The following is a 27,252-nucleotide window of genomic DNA, read 5'->3' as shown; positions in this document are numbered from 1 at the left end:
CAACTGGGAGGGGTTTCGCCCTCTGGACCATCAGGAGATATTGGTCTGTACCTGCTCCTTCCTGCTGGCTTCAGGGCGTATCAGAGATATATGATACACAGTTATTAGTCAAGACATTCTTCCACTTTGGTCGATATTCCCTCTCCTAGCACTGGACGGCCGGGCTCGATACGGCGTGTGCTGTCAGTGGCCCTGAAGCCCAACAGAAGAAGAAGAAGACTGTCTAACTTATTTCCATTTGGGTCCTCAATCTTTTCCCCCAGGATGCGACCCACACCAGTCTACTAACACCCAGGTACCTATTTGCTGCTAGGTGTAAGGAAACGTGTCGAAATGTTTCCAGCCGCCGGAAATTGAACCCGGGCCCTCCGTGTGTGAAGCGAGAGCTTTTGCCACCAGGCCACAGGGTATACAGGCACCTTTTGGCTCTCCTCGTGAACTATGTACTATAATCTATGTAACTATATTTATGTGCACCTGTACTTGAATAAAAACTTAATTAACTTCCTTCCACTTTGGTCTAGTTAGTTTAATATCTATTATGCACTCCATACCCATCCCGTGGGCGGTAGTCTTGGTTGAGGTTCTTGTCCTGAGCGCTGGGAGACAGAGCTCGGTACGGCGTACGCTCTCAGTGGCCCTATAAACCACAACAACAACAACAACAATAACACGCTGCACATATCGGTAAGATACAAAAGCAACTATATCTTGAAGTTATTCAGGCCTTTGTAAAAAATAATAAGTCACAATACCGTGGCGATTTTCTTGCATGAGGGTCAGTAGCTCAGTTTTGATAAAATTCTACATAGGTTTGTAAAAGATTGAAAATGAGGTCATGAGGCCTCGGTAAGTAATTTCACAGCAGAGCTAGAGACAGTTGACTGACTTACAGAATTCTCCAAGGTCAGTGATATTGACGATTGGACAGATATATTTCTGAATAAATTACTTAGACTATACAACAAACATTGTCCTATAAAAACGAAACAGATCACGAATAAACGGCTCAGTTACCCATGGCTAACCAGCAGCATTCTGAAATCCATTGATAAGAAACACCAATATGAAAAGCAATATAGACAGGGCTTAATACACAAAGATATTCTTAACCACTATTCATCAGTTCTCACCAAACTAATAAAAAAGCCAAACAATTGTACTACAGCAGATTCACTGAAACAAGAGGAGATATAAAAAAGACCTGGAGAAAACTCTCAGATTCTGGGAACCCACAAACTAAAAAAAACCAAGGATATTGTCCTAACTAAACTGAACGAAACACCACTACAGCCTATTGATACAGTTAACAAGATAAACGACTTCTTCTCAACCACAGGATCTAATCTTGCCAGTAAAATCGCAGGTACCAACACCCGTGCAAATGCTTACTTAGATGGGAATTTTCCAAACTCTTTCTATCTTGCACCTACTGAGCCCACTTAAGTCACCACGATTATTAAGTCACTTAAAAATAATTCAGGGAAACTGTCTCACGTCCCACCATTTTTGTGCAAGCGAGCGGCCCATGTCCTTTCCCATGCTATTTCATTACTTTTTAACAAGTCACTAGAAACTAGCACTTCCCTAACACTACTCAAGACAGCAAGGGTAACACCAGTATATAAAGGTGGTGACCCCTCAGATGTAAGCAACTACAAGTCAGTATCAAGCTTACCATTGCTATCCAAAATCTTTGAGAAACTTGTGCACAAGAGATTATATTCGTTTATAACAGCACAAATCATACTCAACCCCTGCCAATTTGGCTTCAGGAAAAATAAAAACACTAATGATGCAATTGTAAAAATACTAGACCTGCTTTACACAGCAATGGAAAATAAGGAATATCCATTAAGACTTTTTATTGACCTAAGAAAAGCTTTTGACACAGTAGACCACGGCATCCTACTCCACAAACTTAACCATTATGGTATAAGAGGCCATGCACTTGCATATTTTAAATCCTACCTTACTAATAGGTATCAGTATGTCACCATTAAAGACACAACCTCATCAACATGGCCAATTGATACTGGAGTACCATAGGGAAGTATCCTTGGTCCCCTGCTCTTCCTCTTATACATAAATGATCTTCCCAACGTATCGCAACACCTGAAACCCATTCTCTTTGCTGACGACACGACTTATGTCATCTCCCACCCAAATCTTGCCTCCCTCAACACCATTGTTAACAATGAGTCACTCAAAATATCTACTTGGATGACAGCCAATAAACTTACACTTAACACTGACAAAACATTCTATATTATGTTTGGTAACAGAGCAGGTGTTGCACAACTTAACATTAAGATGGACAACACTCTTATTTCCAGACATAATGAGGGCAAATTCCTAGGCCTGCACCTCGACAGCAACCTGAATTTCAGCGCCCATATCCAACACATAAAAAAAAGTATCCAAAGCGATTGGGATCCTCTCCTAGATACATTACTGTGTGCCACAATCTGCTCTTCTCACTCTATACCATTCACTCATTTATCCCTATCTCACCTATACTCTTTGTGCTTGGGGATCAACTGCAGCAATACACCTAAAGCGAATAATAACCCAACAAAAAGCCGCAGTAAGAATAATCACGCAATCCAATCCCGGGTAACACCCCCCCCCCACTGCTGTGCAACCTACATTTACAGAACCTTAAATTCCATCATTAACCCTGACCAAAAACACTTTCTTGATAGTTGTGACAGGACCTACAGGCATAACACCAGACACAAACAGTTCCAACTGGTAGGTGTATCGTATGACTTCGTGTTAAAAGAACTAAGTTAAACACAATGAGAGGAACTGGTTCAGACAACATCCCAGCTAAATTCCTAAAAGATGGTACGTACCTCTGAATTGCCAGTCTTCATTACACACACACAGTAAATTTGTCCATCACCACCAGTACTGTTCCAGAGGGGTTCAAGGAAGCCAAAGTTACTCCAGTCGTCAAGAAAAATAGTAGGTCTGATGTCAGCAACTATAGGCCTGTTAGTATACTCAGTGTGATGTCCAAAATTCTAGAGAAGGCGGTGTAATGTCAAGTAGTTAAGTATCTTAATGACAAAAACATTCTCCATAGATTCCAGTCAGGTTTTAGAAGATCTCATTCACCTCCCTCATTAATTTGATGGGCTGCCTGAGAACTGAAATGTCGCTAGGGAATTTCATAGGAATGGTAACCTTAGACATGCAAAAGGTATTCAGCACAATTAACCATAACATATTATGTAAGAAACAACAGTACAAGCTATCAGCATAGGTTCTGTAGACTGGTTTAAATCCTATCTGAGCAACAGGAAACAAATTGTCAAGATCAATAATACAGAATCAGAACCCCTGCCAATAACATGTTGGGTTCTACAAGGTAATATTCTGAGCTCTTTACTCTTTTTATGTTATGTGACTGACATGTTCATCAGTGTCGAAGTGTAATCTGTTGTATGCAGATGACAGTGCTCTGCTAGTCCCAGGTAAAGACCCACAAGATATAAGTAATGTATTATTACTAGAATTTGAATCTTGCAGCAAAGGGTTAGTAGACAACAAAGTATTGCTGCACCTCGGGAAAACAAGTCTTACTCTTTGGCACAAAAAAGTAAACTGAAAAGGGCAAATGCAGTTAATGTCCGGTGTAATGAGGAACCCATCACTTCAATGTCTTCAGTAAAATATCTGGGAATTCCCTTTGACCTAAGTATGTCAGAAGAATTGATAAGTAACAATGTAATATAAAAAAAGTGAATGCCATGCTAAAGTCCCTCTGTAGACAGGGACTCTGGTAATCTGCTTTAACAAGAAAAATGAAAGACAGGCTACAATCACCCAAAACAAAATGGTGAGATTCATCCTGGACCTGGTTCCAAGAGAGCATGTAGGCCAAGATGAATTACAACAACTGGATATGTTGAATGTTGAAGGCAGAGTAAAGCAACTCAAGTTAAATCTTGTTTATAAAATTGCTCACAAGCAGTACCTGATCAGCCAGGCTGTGGTTCATACATCAGTTTGGTTGCAGCCAGCAGTAACAGTCTGGTTGATCAGGCTCTGATCCACTGCGAACCCTGGTCACAACGTTGCGGGGGCATTAACTCCCAAAACCCTCTCCAGGCAAGCATTGTACAGAATATCTTGCTGCCAAGTTTGTCAAAATTAGGAACCAAAACCAGTAAGGTATTAGGAGAAGTGAACACAATTTTGTAGTGCCTACAGTCGGTGGTAAGGCCTCAAACACCTCTTATTATGCAGCAATAGAAGAATGGAATGGACTGCCTGCACATGTCAAAGCCCGTCCTAGCATGAGACAGTTCAGGAAGAAAACTATTTAATGTTCGTGTAAATACATAACCCAGTTCACTTTATTCCTGTTACACATCCTTTTATTGTAACTGATTTCCACACAGTTGAATTATTTAGCTGTTTTAATTTTTAAGGTTATTATCATGACTAGTGACTTATGTGTACTTGTACCTAAATAAACTTACACAGTGACAGAAGTAGTAGTAGTCATCACTGTTATCATATTTGTAACTAGCCTTATTTAATATACACCTGTTGCCCTCATTCAGAAAGAATACACAAATAACCTGACTGTAGGAGAGAGAAACTTGTGATGCTGTTTTGGTCTGACTTAGACCATTAACTAGTCTCACAAAGAAGTGAAGGTAGGGAGCCAGTTTATATGTGGGAGGGGACAGGGATTGGAGAAAGAGAAGAAGTAATAAAATGAAGGAAGTAGGTACCTGGTTGTTAGTCAACTGTTGTAGGTCACATCCTGGGAGAGACCAAAGGACCACAGTGAAAATATAATTCACTTGGCCTGGTAACCAACACCCTTGCCTCACACACTGTGTTTGATCCCCAGCTGGGTGGAAATATTAGGCGTGTTTCCTTACACCTGCTGTCCCCATTCACCTAGCAAGGAAATAGGTACCTGGGTGTTAGCCAACTGGTGTGGGTCACATCATAGGGGAAAAGATTGAAGGACCCCATTGAGAGCAAGACAGACAGTCCTTGCGGACACACTGACTTTCTTAGTTAATCTAACCTGGGTGGCTAACCCTCTGGGTTAAAAATCTAAACAAAATCTTATATCTTATCACACTGCTAGGCTGTCTTGGGTTATCCTGATTCAAAATGCATTTCATGTTAGTGGCTTTCTTTTGTGCCTAACAATATTTTATTACATATAAACTACATTACCTGTATACTGCAGAAAAGAAATAATGAATATGAATTTGAATGTTTGCTCTGATTCCAGGTCAGAGCCCCATCAATACAGGAAATACACATATCTGTTGTGAAAATTGCTATTTATCAAAATATAATCCATGATATAAAAATAATAACGATGCAGTGAACCAATGACCCAGTGTTGGGTGGTAGGTTCATTGGCACAGCCTAACCACCACTGCTGCCGCCACCACCACGCACTTGCCTTCTCTACATTTTTTGATGCAATATCACATGGGATATTTGCAACTTTGTCAGGCGGGTGTTCAGGAGATATTGGATGGTTGAAGGAATACGCACTTGGACGGTTGGTAACTTATATTGAGAGAGTCTTGTGAGGGAGCCCAGGAGCCTCTGCCTTGTCCTGCTTGGTGTACTTGGTGTGCTTGGTGTAGTAGTGGAGATGTACAGTTGATTTGCTTTGGAGAGGATTAGTCTGTTTTTGATGGTTTTTGACCCCAATATTTGGGAGGTAGCTTTCAAGGTTTTTAAATATGTCCTTTGGAGGCATTCAGTGTATTAGAATTGTAACCTTTTTTAATTTTTATATTTTTATGAGGTTTGCAGAATACTGCAGCAGTAATGTGAGTATCATTATTTCTTAGGTTTGGTTAGGTTGAGTTAGGTTAGGCTATATTGGGTTAGGTTAAATTGGCTAAGTTGTGTTACATTAGTTTTTTAACATTTTCACAAATAAACACTATACTGTATCAAATACGTACACATCCACATTAATTTTGAATGAGTTATCACACAGAATAATACTGAGGTCATACCTGAGTATAAGGTAAAGGCTGGATTACTAACTCTCTGAGGTTACTAATCTGAATAAAATAGTCTTTTATGGCCACTGCCACAATATCACAAGTCTTTTACCGTTAATTCTCAGAATTCGGAGAGAATGTGAACACACACAAAAATTTTTTGAATAAGTTTACATAGCAGACACACAGTGGAAATACTCTCTAGACTAGATTGTCTTTTTATAGAGGTTATTTACATTTAACTCCAACTCTGCTAGGGTGAGAGTTACATATCCAGAGTGGTCATCATCTCTAGGGGGGGTCAAATTCTGTTGCAATGGTTAACACATGCCATGATTGAGGCATGTATTGGTATTTACAACTGAAACTTTAGGATTCCTCATTACTTGTCATGTACGTAGGGAATAACGACTCTCAGGTTGTTCATCTGTGTGGTTGTTAGAGATAGAGGGTACTGAGTCAGGAGGAATGTCAGAGTCCGTCACATTTGTCTGGATGTTAAGAACCTCGTCATCATCACAAACTAACTTTGTATGATCTAAGTGCGATTCTTTATACTGACCAGTACTGATTTCTCTAACTTTGTACTTATTGCCACTGACATGTTTGACTACTCGATATGGACCAACAAACTTTTGATCAAGCTTAGGCATTGTGGATGTTTTATTATACGTAGTTAGCATAACTCTTGAACCTACTTAAATTTTGGTTGGCTTTGCTCGAGTATTAATGACTGTTGTAAATTCTGCTGTTGATTTATGAAGTGTTTCGGATTCTTCTAAAAACACCTTGATCTAAGCTGGTACGAGTTGCTATGAAATCATCAGGATTGTAATTTGGTTTTGGATTAGAATATAACAACTCATATGGTAAACGCTTATCTACACCATACAACAAATAATGTGAAGTGTCACCTATTGAAGCATTGTAAGCAGAATTTATGGCACTCTGAATATCAGGTATAACTTCATCCCAGGATGCACTATTGGTATTAACCCTTTGACTGTCGCAAGCCCCTTTCTGAAAGTATCATTCTATGTCGCAAAATTTTTGGGAAAAAAAAAATTTTTCTTGTGAAATGATAGAGAATATTTTCCCGATGGTAATGACACCAAAAGTACAAAATTTGGTCGAAAACTCACGGAATTACGTTCCCACAAAGTTAGCGGTCTCAGCGACATATACGCATCGGCGATTTCGCCTACTTTGAGCCCTGTTTTTGGCCAATTTCGTTGTTCCAGTTGACCAAACTCATAGCTATTTCTTTAGAACTCCATTTTTTTCTATCAGTTGAGTACAAGAAACTGCCCATTTACCAATTTGAACTGCCCAGTAAAGTGGTCAGAAATTGACAATTTGGCCAATTTCACACAAATTAAAAAGGATGCCAGTTTCAAAATAGGGTCCAGAATAAACAATGTAGACATTTTTGGCACTAAAATAACATATCCTCTGTTCATTAGTCACATCTCTAGGCCCCTCTTATATTACTATTGCTTTCTATTTTGATTTTTTATTCATACAAAAAATACAAAATTTACTGTTATGCAGACTACTGCATTATTGTAAAAATGGTATAAATAATATCAGTACACTAGTGAAAGAATATTAGACTCCCCAGTTCATGTGTATTGGGTGTGTGGTGTGATTTGCTTACTCCTGAATATGGGTAAAAATCGAACATTTTTGCTACTTTGAGCTCAATTTCAAGGTTGTTTTCATCGTGAAACTAATCAAAATCATCTCTATTTCTGTAATATGTTTTGCATTTTATCACGTGAGACCATGAAAATGAGAATACAACGATAAATACTATACGAAAATACACCTCAAAGTCGGCGTTTTAATTCAAAACAACGGTCAGTTTTTTTTCTCATGCATTGCGTGCTGCAGGATTTTTTTTATGTGGTGCACACTGACCACACAGACCCATTCTCTCACATGTGGGCCTACCAGCTTTCTCCTGCTTGATTTGAAGCCGCTAGAATTTATGCGTATTAATGCGTCCAAAACACTGGCTTGTAAGACGTATATATATGACCAAAACAGTCAAAGGGTTAATAGTGGCTCTCAACATATCGAGCATTTTCTTATTAGTTCTTTCTGTTAGACAATTACTGGCAGGATGGTGAGAAACAATGGTTGATTTAGAGATCTTGTACAAGATACACAACTTTTCAGGAATCTCATTACAGAATTCACCTCGATTATCTGTTACCAGGGACTCAGGAGTTGTATGCCTGCCGATTTTATGTTCCTTAAACGCTTTAGCTACTGTTTCGGCAGTCTTATCTGCAGTAGGAACTAACTCACAATATCTGGTGAAATGGTCTACCATATGAATGCAGTGCACTATCATGATAGTACCATTGGCCACGATTTTCACTGTACAGTACCTTAAAGTATTAGATAATGTATGTAATTGTTTTTATAATATATATGCCCATGCTTTCTAAACATTCTGACCAATGGAAAGAATAGTCATATAGTACTGTAATGCAGTTTGTTTATACCGTAGTCCACCCGTATCCTTGGGGAATACATTCCAAGACCTTCCATGGATACTCGAAACCGTAGATAGTAGCGAACCCTATATATAAGTCAGTTTTCATTTACATACATTCATACCTATGATAAAGTTTAACCCTTTCAAGGTCATGAGGCCCTCTCCTAAACTCGTTCTCAGGGTTGAATATTTTTCAGAAAAAAAAAATGATTTTTTCTTATGAAATGAAAGAGAATCTTTCCCCGATCATAATGACACCAAAAGTATGATATTTGATGGAAAACTTGCGGAATTATGTTCTCGCGAAGTTAGCGGTCTCGATGATGTTTATGCATTGGTGATTTTGCCCACTTTGAGCCCTATTTTCGGCCAATTCCAGTGTACTGGTCGACAAAAATCATATCTATATCGCTAGAACTCCATTTTTTCTATCGAATGAGTACAAGAAACCACCCATTTACCGATTTCGACTATCCAATAAAGTGGTCAGAAATTGGCAATTTTGCCAATTTCACACAAATTTCAGAAGATGCCAATTTCCAAATAGGGTCCAGAATAAACAAGACAGACATACCTGGCATTAAAATAACATATTCTCTGTTCATTAGTCACGTCCCCAGGCCCCTCTTACATCTCTTTTGCTTTCTACTTTGAATTTTTATTCTCACAAAAAAATAGAAGATTTACTGTTATGCAGACTACTGCATTAGTGTAGAAATGGTATAAATAATATCAGTGCACGTGAAAGAATATTAGACTCACCAGTTGACGTGTATTGGACGTTTGGCATGATTTGTTTACTTTTGAACTTTGGTAAAAATCAAACATTTCTGCTACTTTGAGCTCAATTTCAAGGTACTTTTCTTTGTGAAACCAATCAAAATCATCTCAATTTCTATAATATGTCTTTCATTCTATAAAATGAGACCAGGAAAACTAAAATACAACCATAAATACCATACGAAAATATGCTGCAAAGTCGCTGTTTTAAACCAAAAACACGGTCGGAGTTTTTTTTTCTCATTTTGCACTGTGTGCTGCAGAATTTTTTTTATACTGTGCACACTGACTGCATAGACCCATTCTTTCATATGTAGGCCTACCAGCTTTCTCTCACTAGATTTGAAGGCGCTAGAATTTAGGCGCACAAGTACGTCAATAACCTTGGTGCATAAGCCATACTAGTACGTCGGAAACCCTGAAAGGGTTAATTGATAAATTACAGACAGTAAGTGGAGAATTAGCACTTTTTCACTGATGGAAAGCACTTCATTGCTTTTCTTAGAAGAAAAGTAGTTACCATCACTACTTTTGTGCTTTGGTGACATTATTAAGCAAAATTAAGGGTTATTTTCAGGCCACAGTAAACCGTGGATAACTGAAACTGCGGAAACAAAATCTGCAGATACAGGGGTTTCTACTGCATTACCATAAAAGTGTAACAATAACTTTGGTTGCTTCCAATGCTCTTCTCACATTGCAGCATAGAAGAAATAATACTGACTACAAGAACAAACCAAATCTCTCTGGAAGGTCTTTGCCCCAGAACAAAGTGAAAATTACTCGGATCATCTGTTGCTGCCATTTTTAATTCAACTGTTATGTCCATGGATGAGCAGTGAGAAACTCAGTTCTGTAATAAGAAGAAAACTATTCTTAAGCTTATTACCCAGCATAATCAAAGAAAACTGTGGCTTATTTCTATTTTTGACTTTCTAATCCTCCACAACAATCACTAAGCACCTATTTATCAACATTTTCTGCCCCAGAATTTACATTCTGGGGCAGAAAACTTCCCCAGTGCCTTAAAACATCGGTATGCTTTGTTAATAAAAATTCAAAGACCTACAAACAAAGTGGCTAAAAATGCATGGCTTAAAAAAGGATTTCTCAGCTCATGATAAGAAACATTATAATGAAAAGATGTATACATAAACTAGATACACCTACCATCCGACTTACGACCTGCTCAACGTACGACCATTCGACTTAGGATCGTGTTTTCTATGCCAAATTTCTGAGAAATAAACAACTGTTTGTGTTGTACACAGTGTTTAACCTAAACTTTAAAGTATAAAATACAGTACTAACAGTATAAAAAGTAAAGTAAAAAATGAAATACCAAAATAAAACAATAAAATAAAGTTATTACAAAAATGTGATGTTGATATTCAGTAGTAAGGTTTGACTTACGTCCATTTCGACCTAGAAATGGTTTGTCGGAACCGAACTCAGTCGTAAGTCGGATGGTGCCTGTATTCTCTTCAGGGAAATAGAAAATTTAAATAAAGTTACTATTCTAATAGACTGAATAACTCCGAAAGAAATATTGAAAAACTTTGAAAACTATTTCCAAAATTCTAGGGTTAAAAAATCATCAAAAAGCATACTACAGTGAACCCCCGACTTACGAAGGCCTCATCTTATGATAAAATTGGCTTACGAAGCATTTGAGCATAAAAAAATTTCCCCAACCTACGAAGAAAAACTCGACTTACATTATTCGTCCCAAATGCGGTCCATCTGGCCAGAGTGCCTCAGCTCAGCTAGTGCCATTGTTTACAAGCCAGGGCAGACGGTTGCACGCATACATTCAATATACACTTACCATCCGACTTACGACCGAGTTCGGTTCCAAGAAACCAGTCGTAAATCAAAATGGTCGTAAGTCGAACTTTACTACAGTAGGGCCCCACTTATATGGCAGGTTAGGTTCCAGGCTACCGCCGTAAAGCGGAAACCGCCGTAAAGTGGAACACCCTTTTTTTCACTTATAAATGCATACAAACACTAGATAACAAGTTTACACTAAAATATATTAGTTAGCAATAGAACCAGGCATCAAAAAATAATAAAAAAGTACAATACACACATAGTGCACTCTTTACTTACCTTAAAATATTTATAGTCTTAATCTAGGTGAGACAAGTAGTATTTATTGTAAGAAATCAAGTGTGGTATGTATGGTAGTCAGCCAGGCTACCATACCAGGCCACATAATATTCTATTACATTTAAGCATCATAGAGCGATAAAATGCATATACAGTTTACTCATTACTTACTTTAAAATATTTGTAGTCTTAATCTAGGGTGAGATGAATAGTATTTATTGTAAGAAATCAAGTGTGGTATGTATGGTAGTCAGCCGGGCTACCGTACCAGGCCAACCCACCCACACCTACTATTCTATGATATTTAAGCATCCCAGAGCGATAAAATGTATATACAGTTCACTCGTTACTTACCTTTAAATATTTGTAGTCTTAATGTAGGGTCAGGAGTAAGTAAATGAGACAAAACGAATAAATGAGAGAGAGAAAGAATGAGTGCATGAAAGAGGACAGGCGCAGAGTTATGTAAACAAACCAGGCGAACATAAGTTTTGTAAACAAAGTGTACACGTCTGGTTTGTGTACAAGTTACATTGTGTAGAAGTTGTCTCTACATTGATACGATAGAATAAATAAAGAAGAACACTCCCATTCTCATGTAACATCATTTTGAGAAGAAATGATGCTCTGAGTGAAGGCAATGGAAATACGTCACTCTTGACTTTTTTGGGTTATCCTGGGTTTCTACACATATGTTGTTATGTATGATAATCTATGTAACTATTTGTGTATACCTGAATAAACTTACATACATACGAAAGGAATAATTTTCTACAGTTACCCTCAGTAACACATTTTCTCTAATGTTAGATTAGAGAAAATGTTATTTTTGCTGTCACTTGTACACGTTATCTGGCTACCACATCTTATATTTATGTTTATTTATTCTATTGTGGGGTGTATTTATCATCTTTTTATGTTATATATCGTGTTATATAATTTTGAAAAAAATATCATGGATAGATTAATGAAAATGTGTATATTAACGTAATATACGACATTTAATGAGACTCGGTGATTATTATTATTATTATTATTATTATCATTTCTAATATGGTGTCACTTGTGCAAGTCGTCTGCTACCACATCTCACATTTATGTTTATTTATTCTACTGTGGGGTGTATTTATCTTACTTATATGTTATGCATCGTGTTTATTATATAATTTTGAAAAAATATCATAGATTGATTAATGAAAATGTGTATATTAACGTAATATACGACATTTAAATGAGACTCGATGATTATTATTATTATTACTAATATGATGTCTGGAGACATAAGACACTCTTACTGATTTTAATGTGTACCTGCACACCAGCACAGTGTGTAAGCTTATTTAGGTACAGGTATACATAAGTATAATTATCAGAGTACAGTGGACCCCCGCATAACGATCACCTCCAAATGTGACCAATTATGTAAGTGTATTTATGTAAGTGCGTTTGTACGTGTATGTTTGGGGGTCTGAAATGGACTAATCTACTTCACAATATTCCTTAAGGAAACAAATTCGGTCAGTACTGGCACCTGAACATACTTCTGGAGTGAAAAAATATCGTTAACCGGGGGTCCACTGTATATATAAAATTTGAAATAACTTTTAAAAACACTTGAAATTTTGGAGTTTCCAGACAAAATGGAGAGACTTAATGCTTACAGATCTCACAGAGAATGTAAACAAACCGGGTGGGGCACGGTGACCGTATTAGAAAGTCAGGTGGGGAGAGCCGTATATCGAGTTTTGGTCATAATTTGAAATGACCGTATTAGTGGAATGCCGTAAAGTGAAACGCCGTAAAGCGGGGCCCTACTGTACTGAATATCAGCGAAACATTTTTGTAATGACTATTTTATTGTTTTATTTTGGTATTTCATGTTCTACTTTACTTTTTATGTTGTTAGTAATGTATTTTATACTGTAAGGTTTAGGATAAACACTGTGTACAACACAAATAGTTGTTTATTTCCCAGAAATTTGGCATAAAAAACACGGTCGTAAGTCGAGCAGGTCGTAAGTCGGATGGTAGGTGTATTTTGTATTATTCCATTATTTTTAGTGCTTTAACTGCTAAATAAGCCACCATGGGCCCAAAGAAAGCTTCTAGTGCCAACCCTGTGGTAAAAAGGGTGAGAAATATTATTGAAATATTATCGTACCACGGTCTGCCTACCCGCACTTGTGTGTCCCCAGCCAGCCAGCCAGCCAGCCAGCCAGCCAGCCAGCCAGCCAGCCAGCCAGCCAGCCAGCCAGCTGGCTGGCTAGCTGAGAATTCCAATAGAGGGTGAGAATTCCAATAGAGATGAAGAAAGAGATCATTGATAAGTATGAAAGTGGAGTGCGTATCGCCGACCTGGCCAGGTTGTACAAGAAACCCCAATCAACCATCGCTACTATTGTGGGCACCAGAAAGGCAATCAAGGAAGCTGTTCTTGCCAAAGGTTTAACTGTGTTTTCGAAACAAAGATCGCAAGTGATGGAAGATGTTGAGAGACTCTTATTGGTGTGGATAAATGAAAAACAGCTAGCAGGAGATAGCGTCTCTCAAGTGATCATAAGTGAAAAGGCTAGGAAGTTGCATGAGGATTTAATTAAAAAAATGCCTGCAACTAGTGATGATGTGAGTGAATTTAAGGCCAGCAAAGGTTGGTTTGAGAGATTTAAGAAGCGTAGTGGCATACATAGTGTGATAAGGCATGGTGAGGCTGCCAGTTCGGACCACAAAGCGGCTGAAAAATATGTGCATGAATTCAAGGAGTACATAGAGGCTGAAGGACTGAAACCTGAACAAGTGTTTAATTGTGATGAAACAGGCCTGTTTTGGAAGAAAATGCCAAGCAGGACCTACATTACTCAGGAGGAAAAGGCACTCCCAGGACATAAGCCTATGAAAGACAGGCTTACTTTGTTGATGTGTTCCAATGCTACTGGTGATTGCAAAGTTAAGCCTTTATTAGTGTATCACTCTGAAACTCCCAGACTGTTCAGGCAAAAGAATGTCCTCAAGGAGAATTTGTGTGTGCTGTGGAGGGCAAACAGTAAGGCATGGGTCACTAGGGACTTTTTCTATGACTGGTTACACCATGCATTTGCCCCCAATGTGAAAGATTACCTAACTGAAAAGAAATTAGAACTTAAGTGCCTCCTGGTGTTAGACAATGCCCCTGGTCATCCTACAGACGTGGCAGAGCGACTTTATGGGGACATGAAATTCATTAACATCAAGTTTTTGCCTCCTAATACCACTCCTCTCCTGCAGCCCATGGACCAGCAGGTTATTGCAAACTTCAAAAAACTGTACACAAAAGCTCTGTTTGAAAGGTGCTTTGTAGTGACCTCAGAAACTCAACTGACTCTAAGAGAGTTTTGGAGAGAGCACTTTAATATCCTCAATTGTGTAAACCTTATAGGTAAGGCTTGGGAGGGAGTGACTAAGAAGACCTTGAACTCTGCTTGGAAGAAACTGTGGCCAGAATGTGTAGACAAAAGGGATTTTGAAGGGTTTGAGGCTAACCCTGAGAGGATTATGCCAGTTGAGGAATCCATTGTGGCATTGGGAAAGTCCTTGGGGTTGGAGGTTAGTGGGGAGGATGTGGAAGAGTTGGTGGAGGAGGACAATGAAGAACTAACCACTGATGAGCTGATAGATCAACTTCAACAGCAAGAGGCCAGACCTGAGGAAACTGGTTCGAAGGAGGGGAGAGAGAAATTGAAGAAATTGCCTACTACAAAGATTAAGGAAATCTGTGAAAAGTGGCTTGAAGTGCAAACCTTCATGGATGAAAATCACCCTCACACAGCTATTGCAAGCCGTGCTGGTGACTATTACACTGACACTGTTGTGAAACACTTTAGGGAAGTCATAAAGGAATGAGAGGTACAGGCCACTATGGACAGATATGTTGTGCGAAAGAAGTCCAGTGACTCTGAAGCTGGTCCTAGTGGCATTAAAAGAAGAAGGGAAGTAACCCCAGAAAAGGACTCGACACTTCAAGTCTTAATGGAAGGGGATTCCCCTTCTAAACACTAACACTCTCTCTCCCCTCCTCCCATCCCATCAATCATCACCAGATCTTCAATAAAAGTGTCATGTAAGTGTGCATGCCTTTTTCAGTTTGTGTGTATTAAAATTAACATTTCATGTGGTAAAAAATTTTTTTTTTTCATACTTTTGGGTGTCTTGCACGGATTAATTTGATTTCCATTATTTCTTATGGGGAAAATTCATTCGCATACCGATTATTTCGCATACCAATGAGCCCTCTTGCACGGATTAAAATCGGTATGTGGGGGTCCACTGTACTCAAAGATGTTGAGAAACTGTTATTGGTGTGGATAAACGAAAAATAGATATCAAGAGATAGTATCTCTCAAGTGATCATATGTGAAAAGGCAAGGCAGTTCCATGATGATTTAACTAAAAAAATGTCTGCAGCTAGTGGTGAAGTGAGTGAATTTAAGGCCAGCAAAGGTTGGTTTGAGAGATTTAAGAATCGTAGTGGCATACACAGTGTTATAAGGCATGGTGAGGCTGCCAGTTTGAACAAAAAAGTGGCTGAAAAGTATGTGCAGGAATTCCAGGGGTACATAGAGGCTGAAGGATTGCAACCCCAACAGTGTTTAATTGTGACAAAAGAGGCCTGTTTTGGAAGAAAATGTCAAACAGGGCCTACATTACACAGGAGGAAAAAGCACTCCCAGGACACAAGCCTATGAAGGACAGTGGGGATTGCAGAGTGAAGCCTCTACTCGTGTATCACTCTGAAACTCCCAGAGTGTTCTGAAAAAACAATGTCGTCAAGGCTAATTTGTGTGTTATGTGGAGGGCAAACAGTAAGGCATGGGTCACTGGGAACATTTTCTATGACGGGTTTTATCATGTGTTTGGCCCCACTGTGAAAAATTACCTCCTGGAAAATAAATTGGACCTTAAGTGCCTCCTGGTATTAGACAATGCTCCTGCTTATCCTTCAGACTTGCCGGAGCAAATTTCGGGGGAGTTGAGCTTCATAAAAGTGAAGTTTTTGTCTCTTAATACCACTCCTCTCCTCCAGCCCATGGACCAGCAGGTCATTTCAAATTTCAAAAAACTACACCAAAGCAATGTTTCAAAAGTGCTTTGAAGTGACCTCAGACACTTGATTGACCCTAAGAGAGTTTTGGAAAGATCACTTTAGTATCCTCAATTGCATGAACGTTATAGGTAAGGCTTGGAGGGAGTGACTAGCAGGACCTTGAACTCTGCTTGGAGGAAATTGTGACGACAATGTGTACAAGAGAGGGATTTTGAAGGGTTTGGAGCTAATCCTGAGAAGCCTATGCCAGTTGTGGAATCTATTGTGGCATTAGGGAAGTCCATGGGGTTGGAGGTTAGTGGGGAGGATGTGGAAGAGTTGATGGAGGATGATGATGAAGAACTAACCACTGATAAGCTGCAAGAGCATCTGCAACAGCAAGAGGCCACAACTGAGGAAATTGCTTCAGAGGAGGGGAGAGAGAAATTGAGGAAGTTGCCTTCTTCAGCGATTAAGGAAATGTGTACAATGTGGACAAAAGTGCAAACAACCTTTATGGAGGAAAATCACGCTGACACAGCTATTGCAAGCCGTGCTGGTAACTTTTACAATGACAATGTTGTGAACTACTTTAGGAAAGTCTTAAAAGAAGGCAAGGTACAGAGCTCTATGGACAGATTTTTGGTGTATCAAAGGTCCAGTGACTCTCAAGTTGCTCCCAGTGGCATTAAAAAACAAAGAAGGGAAGTAACCCTGGAAAAGGACTTGCTACCTAAAGTCCTTATGGAAGGGGATTCCCCTCCCAAACAATTGTAAACTCCTCCATCATCTCCCCTCCTCTGTTCTCATCACTCATCACTACATCTTCAGTAAAGGTAAGTGTCATTTATCCTTCATTTAGTACAGTGCATTATTTGTTGTGCATGTATCCTTCTTTTTTCTGTGTAGGAAAATGTATATTTCATGTTAATTTTTTTTTTCATACTTTTGGGTGCTTGGAACCGATTAATTGGATTTCCATTATTTCTTATGGGGAAAATTAATTCGACTAACGATAAATTCGACTAACGACGAGCTCTCTGGAATGGATTAATATCATTGTTCGAGGGTCCACTGTACTAATAAATAATAATAATAATAATAATAGTATAATATATAATAGTAATAATAATATTAAACATATAATAATAATACAGTGGACCCCCGCATAATGATCACCTCCGAATGCGACCAATTATGTAAGTGTATTTATGTAAGTGCGTTTGTACGTGTATGTTTGGGGGTCTGAAATGGACTAATCTACTTCACAATATTCCTTATGGGAACAAATTCGGTCAGTACTGGCACCTGAACATACTTCTGGAGTGAAAAAATATCGTTAACCGGGGGTCCACTGTATATATAATAATAATGTACTATAATAATAATAATTATAATAATAGACGGCTTTGAAAGGCTGACATTAGATGGCAGTGAATACCACAACAATGCGAAAGTGGTTATGGCTGCCTCCACTTGCCACGTAATGACATATTTGATTCATTCTAGGGTATATATCAGGTTTCTATGTTATTTATATTGTTTATTATGTCATATTAGATGAATTATGATAGATAAATACAGTGGACCCCCGCATAGCGACTTTAATCCGTGCAAGAGGGCTCATTGTTATGCGAAATGATCGGTATGCGAATGAATTTTCCCCATAAGAAATAATGGAAATCAAATTAATCCGTGCAAGACACCCAAAAGTATGAAAAAAAAATTTTTACCACATGAAATATACATTTTCCTACACACAAAGAGAAGGATACATGCACAATAGTAGAGTAGTACATGCACAATATATATTGTGCATGTACTACTCTACTAAATGAATAAATGACACTTACCTTTATTGAAGATGCAGCAATGACTGATGAGACACTGTGTCCTGGGAGTGCCTTTTCCTCCTGAGTACTGTAGGTCCTGTTTGGCATTTTCTTCCAGAACAGGCCTTATCACGCTGTGTATGCCACTACGATTCTTAAATCTCTCAAACCAACCTTTGCTGGCTTTAAATTCACCAATATGAGCACTAGTTCCAGGCATTTTTCCCTGTTCACCTGGGTGTTAGTCGACTGGTGTGGGTTGCATCCTGGGAGACAAGATTAACCCTTTGACTATCGCAACCCCCAATCCTGAGGTGTCTCCTGGTGTCGCAAAATTTAAAAAAAAAAAAAAATTATTTTTTCTTATGAAATGATAGAGAATCTTTTCCCGATTGTAATGACACCAAAAAAAACGAAATTTGATGGAAAACTGACGGAATTATGCTCTCGCGAAGTTAGTGACCTCGGCGCTGTTTACAAATCGGCGATTTCGCCCACTTTGAGCCCTATTTTCGGCTAATTCCATTGTTCTAGTCGCCCAAACTCATAGCTATTTCTTTAGAACTTCATTTTTTCTATCGATTGAGTACAAGAAACTGCCCATTTACCGATTTCAACTACCTAATAATGTGGTCAGAAATTTGCAATTTGGCCAATTTCACGAAAACTAAAAAATATGACAATTTCAAAATAAGGTCCAGAATGAACAATGCAGACATTCCAGGCTCTAAAATAATGTTTTCTTTGTTCATCAGTCACGTCTCCAGGCCCCTCTGATATTACTCTTGCTTTCTATTTTGAATTTTTATTCAAACAAAAAATATTAGACTTACTATTATGCAGACTACTGCAATGCTGTAATAACTGTATAAATAACATCAACCCATTCATGACTGCATATTAGAATGGCTAGTTGGACATTTATTGGACAATGGCATCATTTGTTTACTTTTGAACATTGGCAAAAATCAAACATTTCCCCTACTTTGAGCTCCATTTCTAGGTTCTTTTTATAGTAAAATCAATCAAAAACATCTCTATTTCTGTAACATGTTTTCCACTCTATCAAATGAGACCAAGAAAACGAGAATACAACCATAAATACTATACGAAAATAGACCACAAAGTCGGCATTTTAATTAAGAAAAACGGTCGGAGTTTTTTTTTTCTCATTATGCACTGCTTGCTCCAGGATTTTTTTTATATGGTGCACACTGACCACACAGACCCATTCTCTCACATGTGGGCCTACCAGCTTTCTCCTGCTTGATTTGAAGCCTCTAGAATTTATGAGTATATATACGTCAAACACGGCACCTCGTAAAACGTATATATACGGCCGCGACAGTCAAAGGGTTAAGGACCCTAATGGAAATAAGTTAGACAGTCTTCGATGACACTGACTTTTTTGGGTTATCCTGGGTGGCAAATCCTCTGGGGTTAATTGTTTCTTGGTATTCTCAATAAGCCACACCAACAACGGTGCTACAGCAGCAGCAGCTGACAGTGCTACAGCAGCAGCAGCAGCTGACAGTGCTACAGCAGCAGCAGATGATGCTACAGCAGCAGCAGACGGTACTACAGCAGCAGCTGACGGTGGTACAGCAGCAGCAGCAGCTGACAGTGCAGCAGCAGCAGCAGCAGCTGACAGTGCTACAGCAGCAGCAGCAGCTGACAGTGCTACAGCAGCAGCAGACGATGCTACAGCAGTAGCAGACGGTACTACAGCAGCAGCTGACAGTGGTACAGCAGCAGCAGCAGCTGACAGTGCAGCAGCAGCAGCAGCAGCTGACGGTGGTAGAGCAGCAGCAGCAGCTGTACCACCAATAGTAGCGATGGTTGATTGGGGTTTATTATACAACCTGGCCAGCTCGGAGACACGCACTCCACTTTCATACTTATCAATGATCTTTTTCTTCATCTCTATAGTAATTCTCACCCTTATTACTGTAGGGTTGGCACTAGAAGCTTTCTTGGGGCCCATGGTCACTTATTTTGCAGATAAAATCAAAAACACTGTAATAATACGAAATGTTCCGATTGTATGCTTGGATGTTACCGCGGAGGCTGGCTGGTAAACAATGCCACTGGCGGCACATGTGAGGCTGGCTAAGGGTGCACATTGGACGCATCTCGGACGAAGAGCGGTGAGCGGGTTTTTGAGCGGTATGCGAGGCAAAATTTTTGCGATAAAAGCGAGCGGTATGCGGATTGAATGTTATGTGATGCGTACAGTATGCGGGGGTCCACTGTATGCCATAGAGTTGATATTAGTGAAATATTGAAGGAATATTTTGTCTTGTCTCCAAACAAACTCTTGTCTGCTGCCGGCACCACTCCATAGTCACATACGTAATAACATATTTTATTTCTAGAGTATCAGGTTTCTGTGTTATTTATATTGTTATTATGTCATATTAGATGAATTTTGATAGATAAGTAAGCCGTAGAGTTGGCATTAGCGAAATATTGAAGTGTTTTGTCGTGCCTCCTGAGAGCCGGAACGGTTTAATTGCATTTCAATTAATTTAACCCTTAAACTGTCCAAACGTAGATCTACGTTTTTTCAACATCTGAAAGTATGTAAAAAAAGTAGAACTTCTTTTTTTTTCTTACATTTGAAAGCGTGTAAAAAAAACTTTGATCTACTTTTTTTTTTTTTTTTTTTGTAATATTTCAAAATATGTAAAAAAATGTAGATCTACTTCTGGAGCACTACGCATGTGAATGTAGATCTATGTTTGGACAGTATAAGGGTTAAATTGGGAAAATTGACTCAACATACAAGGAAATCAGGATACAAGCAAGGTCACAGAACGGATTAAACTCATAAGTAGAGGTTCCACTGTACTGTAATTTTTTTTATATACTTTTCAACTATAAATTTAATTACTATAAACCACTAGCTGCCTCTGTTGCAATAATGAAAACACTGTACAGTGGAACCTCTACCTATGAGTTTAATCCGTTCCATGACCTTGCTCGCATCTGGATTTGCTCATTAGCAATCAGTTTTCTTCATTTAAATTAATTGAAATAGAATTAATTTGTTCCAGTGGAATTCCAGGCACGAGAAAATACAGTGGACCCCCGGTTAACAATATTTTTTCACTCCAGAAGTATGGTCAGGTGCCAGTACTGACCGAATTTGTTCCCATAAGAAATATTGTGAAGTAGATTAGTCCATTTCAGACCCCTAAACATACACGTACAAACGCACTTACATAAATACACTTACATAATTGGTCGCATTCGGAGGTAATCGTTATGCGGGGGTCCACTGTACTTCAATAATTTCCCTAAAATCAACTCTACGGCTTATTTATCTATCACAATTCATGTAATATGACATTATAAACAATTTTAATAATATAGAAACATGATATGTAAACTAGAATGAATAAAATACATGTCATTACGTATATGGCTAGTGGTGGTGACAGCGCCATTGTTGTAGTTCAATTCAAATTCAATTCAAAGTTTATTCTCTATAAGGATTACAATGCTGAGTTTACAGAATTTGGTTATTGTGTGGTTTACATGTAGTAAAATACTAATTACAGAGGGGTCCACTAGAACACCTAGCATGGCTAGGCATTTCGGGCAGACTTAGATTAATTCTTAACTTGGGGTTTATAGGGCCACCACAGCGGCCATTCCTGCTCCTGACTACATATGTAGAGAACCTAGGATAACCCCAAAAAAATCAGAGTGACTTATTAGTGCTACACTTAATTTCTGCACCCTAATGCTACACTTTGTCACTGCTGCTTCATGATGTCTGCCACTGCTGCTTCACGTCTGCCACTGCTGCTTCATGTTGTCTGCCACTGCTACCTTATGATGTCTGCCACTGCTGCTTCATGTTGTCTGCCACTGCTACCTCATGATGTCTGCTCCCACTTTTGCTAGCGTGTTGAAAAGCTGTCCAATATGTGAAGGTTGAGGGGCAGTACCAATCGGACAGGTAATGAGCGGTGACGTCATTTGTTTACTCTTGAACATCGCCAAAGAATCAAACATTTCTGCTAATTTGAGCTCAATTTCAAGGTACTTTTTGTCATGAAACCAATCAAAATCATATATCTATTTCTGTAGTATATCTTCCATTCTAACAAAGGAGACCAAAAAAATGAGAATACAACCATAAGAAACATACGAAAATATACCATTAAGGAGAGGCTAATGGCTGAAAAGTGAACTCCTTTATTTATGGTCCGATTTCTTTCATTTTTGGTGTACGCTAAGAAGCATCTTTCCATCATACATTGCCCAAGTTTCAATAAGATAGTCCAACAAACAGCTGAGCTCCAATTCCCTAGATCAAGGAACTTCCCTTGAGTCCCACTCGCATCTGGAAATTTCACTTGCGTCTGGAAGCAAAAAATCAACCAAGCGACTGCTCGTATCTGGAAAAACTCGCGGATGCACTCGTAAGTAGAGGTTCCACTGCATAATTAAAATTTACCACCCTTTATATGCCTGGTATTAAGTAGTCTGTAAGCATTAGGTTTAGTCTGCTCAGAATGCCCCAGCATGCTAGTGGCTTTCTCTGTACCCATCATTATGCTTTATATGCATTCACACATTGTAACCTATGCAAAGAAATAAATTTGATTTGATTTGATACATACCCTACCCTGTGCCTCACTATCCTCATAAAAACACTCTTTCACTACCCTACCACCTATTCCATATGCATGCAACATCTGCCACATTGCTCCCTATCATATGCCTTTTCCAAATCCATAAATGCAATGAAAACTTCTATACCCTTATCTAAATACTGTTCACTTGTATGCTTCATTGTAAACACTTCGTCTACACACCCTCTACCCTTTCTGAAACCTCCTTGTTTATCATACTCAACAGGCTTATTTTCCTATGATTCTTACACTTTCTTTTGTCCCCTTTGCCACTATTCAAAGAAACTATGCATTCTCTCTGCCAGTCCCTAGGTACCTTCTCTTCTTTCATACATTTATTGAATAAACATGCTAACCAGTCCAAAACTCTATCCCCACCTGTTTTTAACATTTCTGTCTTGATCCCTTGAATCCCAGCAGTTTTACTCTCTTTCATTTTACCCACTGCCTCACGCACCTGCCCCACACTTACATCTGCCCCTTTCTCACTCCAGAAAGATGTTATACCTCCCTGGCCAATGCATGAAATCAGAGCTTCCCTATCTTCATCAACATTTAACAATTCCTCAAAATATTCCCTCCATCTTCCCAATATCTCCAGCTCCCCATCTAATAACTCCCCTCTTCTGTTTTTACCCATCTAATTCATTCGTTCCATAGACTTTCTCAACTTATTAATCTCGCTCCAAACTTTTTCTAATTCTAAGTAAAATTTGTTGACATCTCCTCACCCACTCTCATTTGCTCTCCTTTTACATTCCCTTGCCGCTTCTTAACCACTCTTTTATTCTGCAAATGCTTCACCCTCTTTATATATCACTTCTGCTTTATAAAAAATCCTCTCATTTGATAACTTTTAATCTATTACCACTCTCCTTACCTCATCATTCCACTAACCGCTCCTCTTCCCTCCCACACTCATCCTCCTATAGCCACAAACTTCTGTTGCACACACTTTCACTGCATTCTCAAATCTAATCCATACCTCTTCAACCTCCTCATTACCTATACTGTACTTCTACTAGCCCATCTTTCTACTAACAGTTGCTTATATTTTATCCTAACTACCTCTCTTACTCTCTGATACCATTTTCTTTGTACCCTGTCTACTTTTTTACTCTCACTGTTGCTACAACTAAATAATGATCTGATATATCTATTGCCCTTCTAAAAACATGCATATACAAAAATCTACACATCAGCCTTGATGGAAATATTAAAATAAGCACAAATGACTGAAGGAGATCAAAATGTTCCGAGCCTAGCCGTGGATGCACAATCCTGTACTTTTATTTTATTTAACCCTTTCAGGGTCTAAGGTCAAAATCTGAAGTGGTGCTCCAGTGTCCAAGAAATTTTGAAAAAAAAAAATTGTTTTTCTTACAGAATTAAAGAGTATATTTTTGTGAAGGTAATAAGAGAAAAAAAAAATTCTGATCAGTACTTACTGAGATACAGTGCCGAGAAGTTTACCCAAAATGACCGGGTGGCGGCAACATCGACAATTTCCACATACGCGCATTACTTTATATAACGTTTTTTGTAGTTTTTTTTTTCTTTTCTAATTTTTTTCTTTTCCTACTAACAATTGGGGCCTGAGAGACCAATACTGTATATAATGTATATACAGTGGACCCCCGGTTAACGATATTTTTTCACTCCAGAAGTATGTTCAGGTGCCAGTACTGACCGAATTTGTTCCCATAAGGAATATTGTGAAGTAGATTAGTCCATTTCAGACCGCCAAACATACACGTACAAACGCACTTACATAAATACACTTACATAATTGGTCGCATTCGGAGGTGATCGTTATGCGGGGGTCCACTGTATATATAAACTCACTGTATTGAACACAATAACTGCACTAAAGTTATTATCATATTATTGTTTACCACTTTTGTTTATTACAATAAACATGCACAAATCTTGTTTAATACTAATGTTCTATCATATATTTAGATATTTACAATCACTGGACATGGCTTTAGAACTGCTGGAGCTTGTGGAAGTCCTTGAAACAAGGCACCATGTACAGAGGTACCTTACATTCGTCGCACATAAACCGAGTGTCTTTGCGTCTTTGTTGCCGTCGTTTTGTTAGTGCACAGACAATGAATCTCTTCTGAGCAAATTTCTTGTGAGTTGAAGGAAGCTGTATTATGAAATGATCACCTTCCCTCCTCAAACGCTTGGGTATATTCTGAGGAATTCGAGGACCTTGTTGTATAGCAAGTGTTGTTACCTGGTATTTCATTATGAGTTGTCTGACAACAGACAAACAAAATTCACCATACGGTGGTCTGTTGCCAGTCTTTATTTGGTACATATTATATGCATTGAGCATTGAAATGTCCATGAGATGGAAGAAAAGTTTCATGTACCACTTGTAACACTTACGAACACAATCAACAAAGCCAATCTGCATGTCACATTTGTCAACCAAGTGCATGTTTTGTGTATAATCAATCACTGTCACTGGTTTTCGAATATGTTCATTAGTCACTCGATCAACTTTGCCACTGTCTTGCATTTCATTACGGTGAATGGTTGTCAACAATGTGACATCTCGTTTGTCATGCCACCGTAATGCCATGATGTCATTGGCAGTAAACACCTGCACGTCATCACCATGAGCACCTGCATTGAACCTGGGCATATGTTTACGATTAGAATGCACTGTGCCACACATATCTGTCTTGTTCGCTCGCAAGAAATCACTGAGTAAAGGGCTTGTGTACCAGTTATCGGTATATAATGTATGCCCCTTACCAAGATAAGGTGCCATCATGCTTCTCACTATGTCACCTGAGATACCCAATAACATCCTGGTACATGTATCTTTCAATGTTTTACATCCAGTGTATACAACAATATCCAATACTAGGCCACTGTCACAGTCACAGAGTACAAACAGTTTTATACCAAAGCGTTTCCTCTTGCTCGGTATATACTGCTTGAATGACAGCCTACCTTTGAACAAAATCAAAGACTCATCAATTACACCTACCATCCGACTTACGACCAAGCATGGTTCCGACCAACCGGTCAAAAGTCAAAATGGACGTAAGTCGAACCTTTGAAACTTGCCGACATACTGGGTAGGCATAACATCAAACATTTCCTACCTAAACTACCTACATAGTACTGTAATGAAATGTACAATCATTATTTCATTCTTTTTACCATAATTTACTTCTATTGTTATATTTTAACCCTTTGACTGTCGCGGCCGTATATATACGTCTTACGAGGTACCGTGTTTGATGTACAGGAAGGCCCCACTTATACGGCGGGTTAGGTTCCAGGCTACCGCCGTAAAGCGGAAACCGCCGTAAAGTGGAACACCCTTTTTTTCCACTTACAAATGCATACAAACACTAGATAACAAGTTTACACTAACATATATTATGTTAGCAATAGAACCAGGCATCAAAAAACAATAAAAAAGTACAATACACACATAGTGCACTCATTACTTACCTTAAAATATTTATAGTCTTAATCTAGGGTGAGACAAGTAGTATTTATTGTAAGAAATCAAGTGTGGTATGTATTGTAATAGCCAGGCTACCTCACCAGGCCACCCCACCCACACATACTATTCTATGATATTTAAGCATCCCAGAGCGATAAAATGTATATACAGTTCACTCATTACTTACCTTAAAATATTTGTAGTCTTAATGTAGGGTCAGGAGTAAGTAAATGAGATAAAACGAATAAATGAGAGAGAGAAAGAATGAGTACATGAGAGGTAACAGGCGCAGAGTTATGTAAACAAACCAGGCTCCCACATCTTATATTTATGTTTATTTATTCTATTGTGGGGTGTATTTATCATCTTTTTATGTTATGTATCGTGTTTATTATATAATTTTGAAAAAAATATCATGGATGGATTAATGAAAATGTGTATATTACCGTAATATACGACATTTAATGAGACTCGGTGACTATTGTTATTATGGCGTCACTTGTGGAAGTCGTCTGCTCACATCTCACATTTATGTTTATTTATTCTACTGTGGGGTGTATTTATCTTATTTATATGTTATGCATCGTGTTTATTATATAATTTTGAAAAAAATATCATGGATGGATTAATGAAAATGTGTATATTACCGTAATATACGACATTTAATGAGACTCGGTGACTATTGTTATTATGGCGTCACTTGTGGAAGTCGTCTGCTCACATCTCACATTTATGTTTATTTATTCTACTGTGGGGTGTATTTATCTTATTTATATGTTATGCATCGTGTTTATTATATAATTTTGAAAAAAATATCATGGATGGATTAATGAAAAT

At 38.4% G+C, this 27,252-nt stretch overlaps 1 protein-coding gene across 3 annotated transcripts in view; it reads left to right on the top strand.

Annotated features, from left to right (window-relative positions):
* The first annotated feature begins 578 nt into the window (after window positions 1–578).
* LOC128690521 (tRNA (guanine(37)-N1)-methyltransferase) overlaps window positions 579–27,252 on the top strand; it is a 101,888-nt gene continuing 75,214 nt past the window's right edge. Inside the window, exon 1 of one of the 3 annotated variants that reach the window (XM_053779195.2) lies at window positions 579–687. The gene's annotated coding sequence lies outside the window, so the exon portion shown is untranslated. The remainder of the gene's footprint in view (window positions 688–27,252) is intronic. The other 2 variants (XM_053779196.2, XM_053779198.1) reach the window with 2 other exon arrangements.

Source organism: Cherax quadricarinatus, chromosome 29, assembly GCF_038502225.1.
Source record: "Cherax quadricarinatus isolate ZL_2023a chromosome 29, ASM3850222v1, whole genome shotgun sequence".
Taxonomy (NCBI): domain Eukaryota; kingdom Metazoa; phylum Arthropoda; class Malacostraca; order Decapoda; family Parastacidae; genus Cherax; species Cherax quadricarinatus.
Note: the sequence above shows the minus strand (reverse complement) of the source record. Positions and strands in the feature narration are given on the sequence as shown.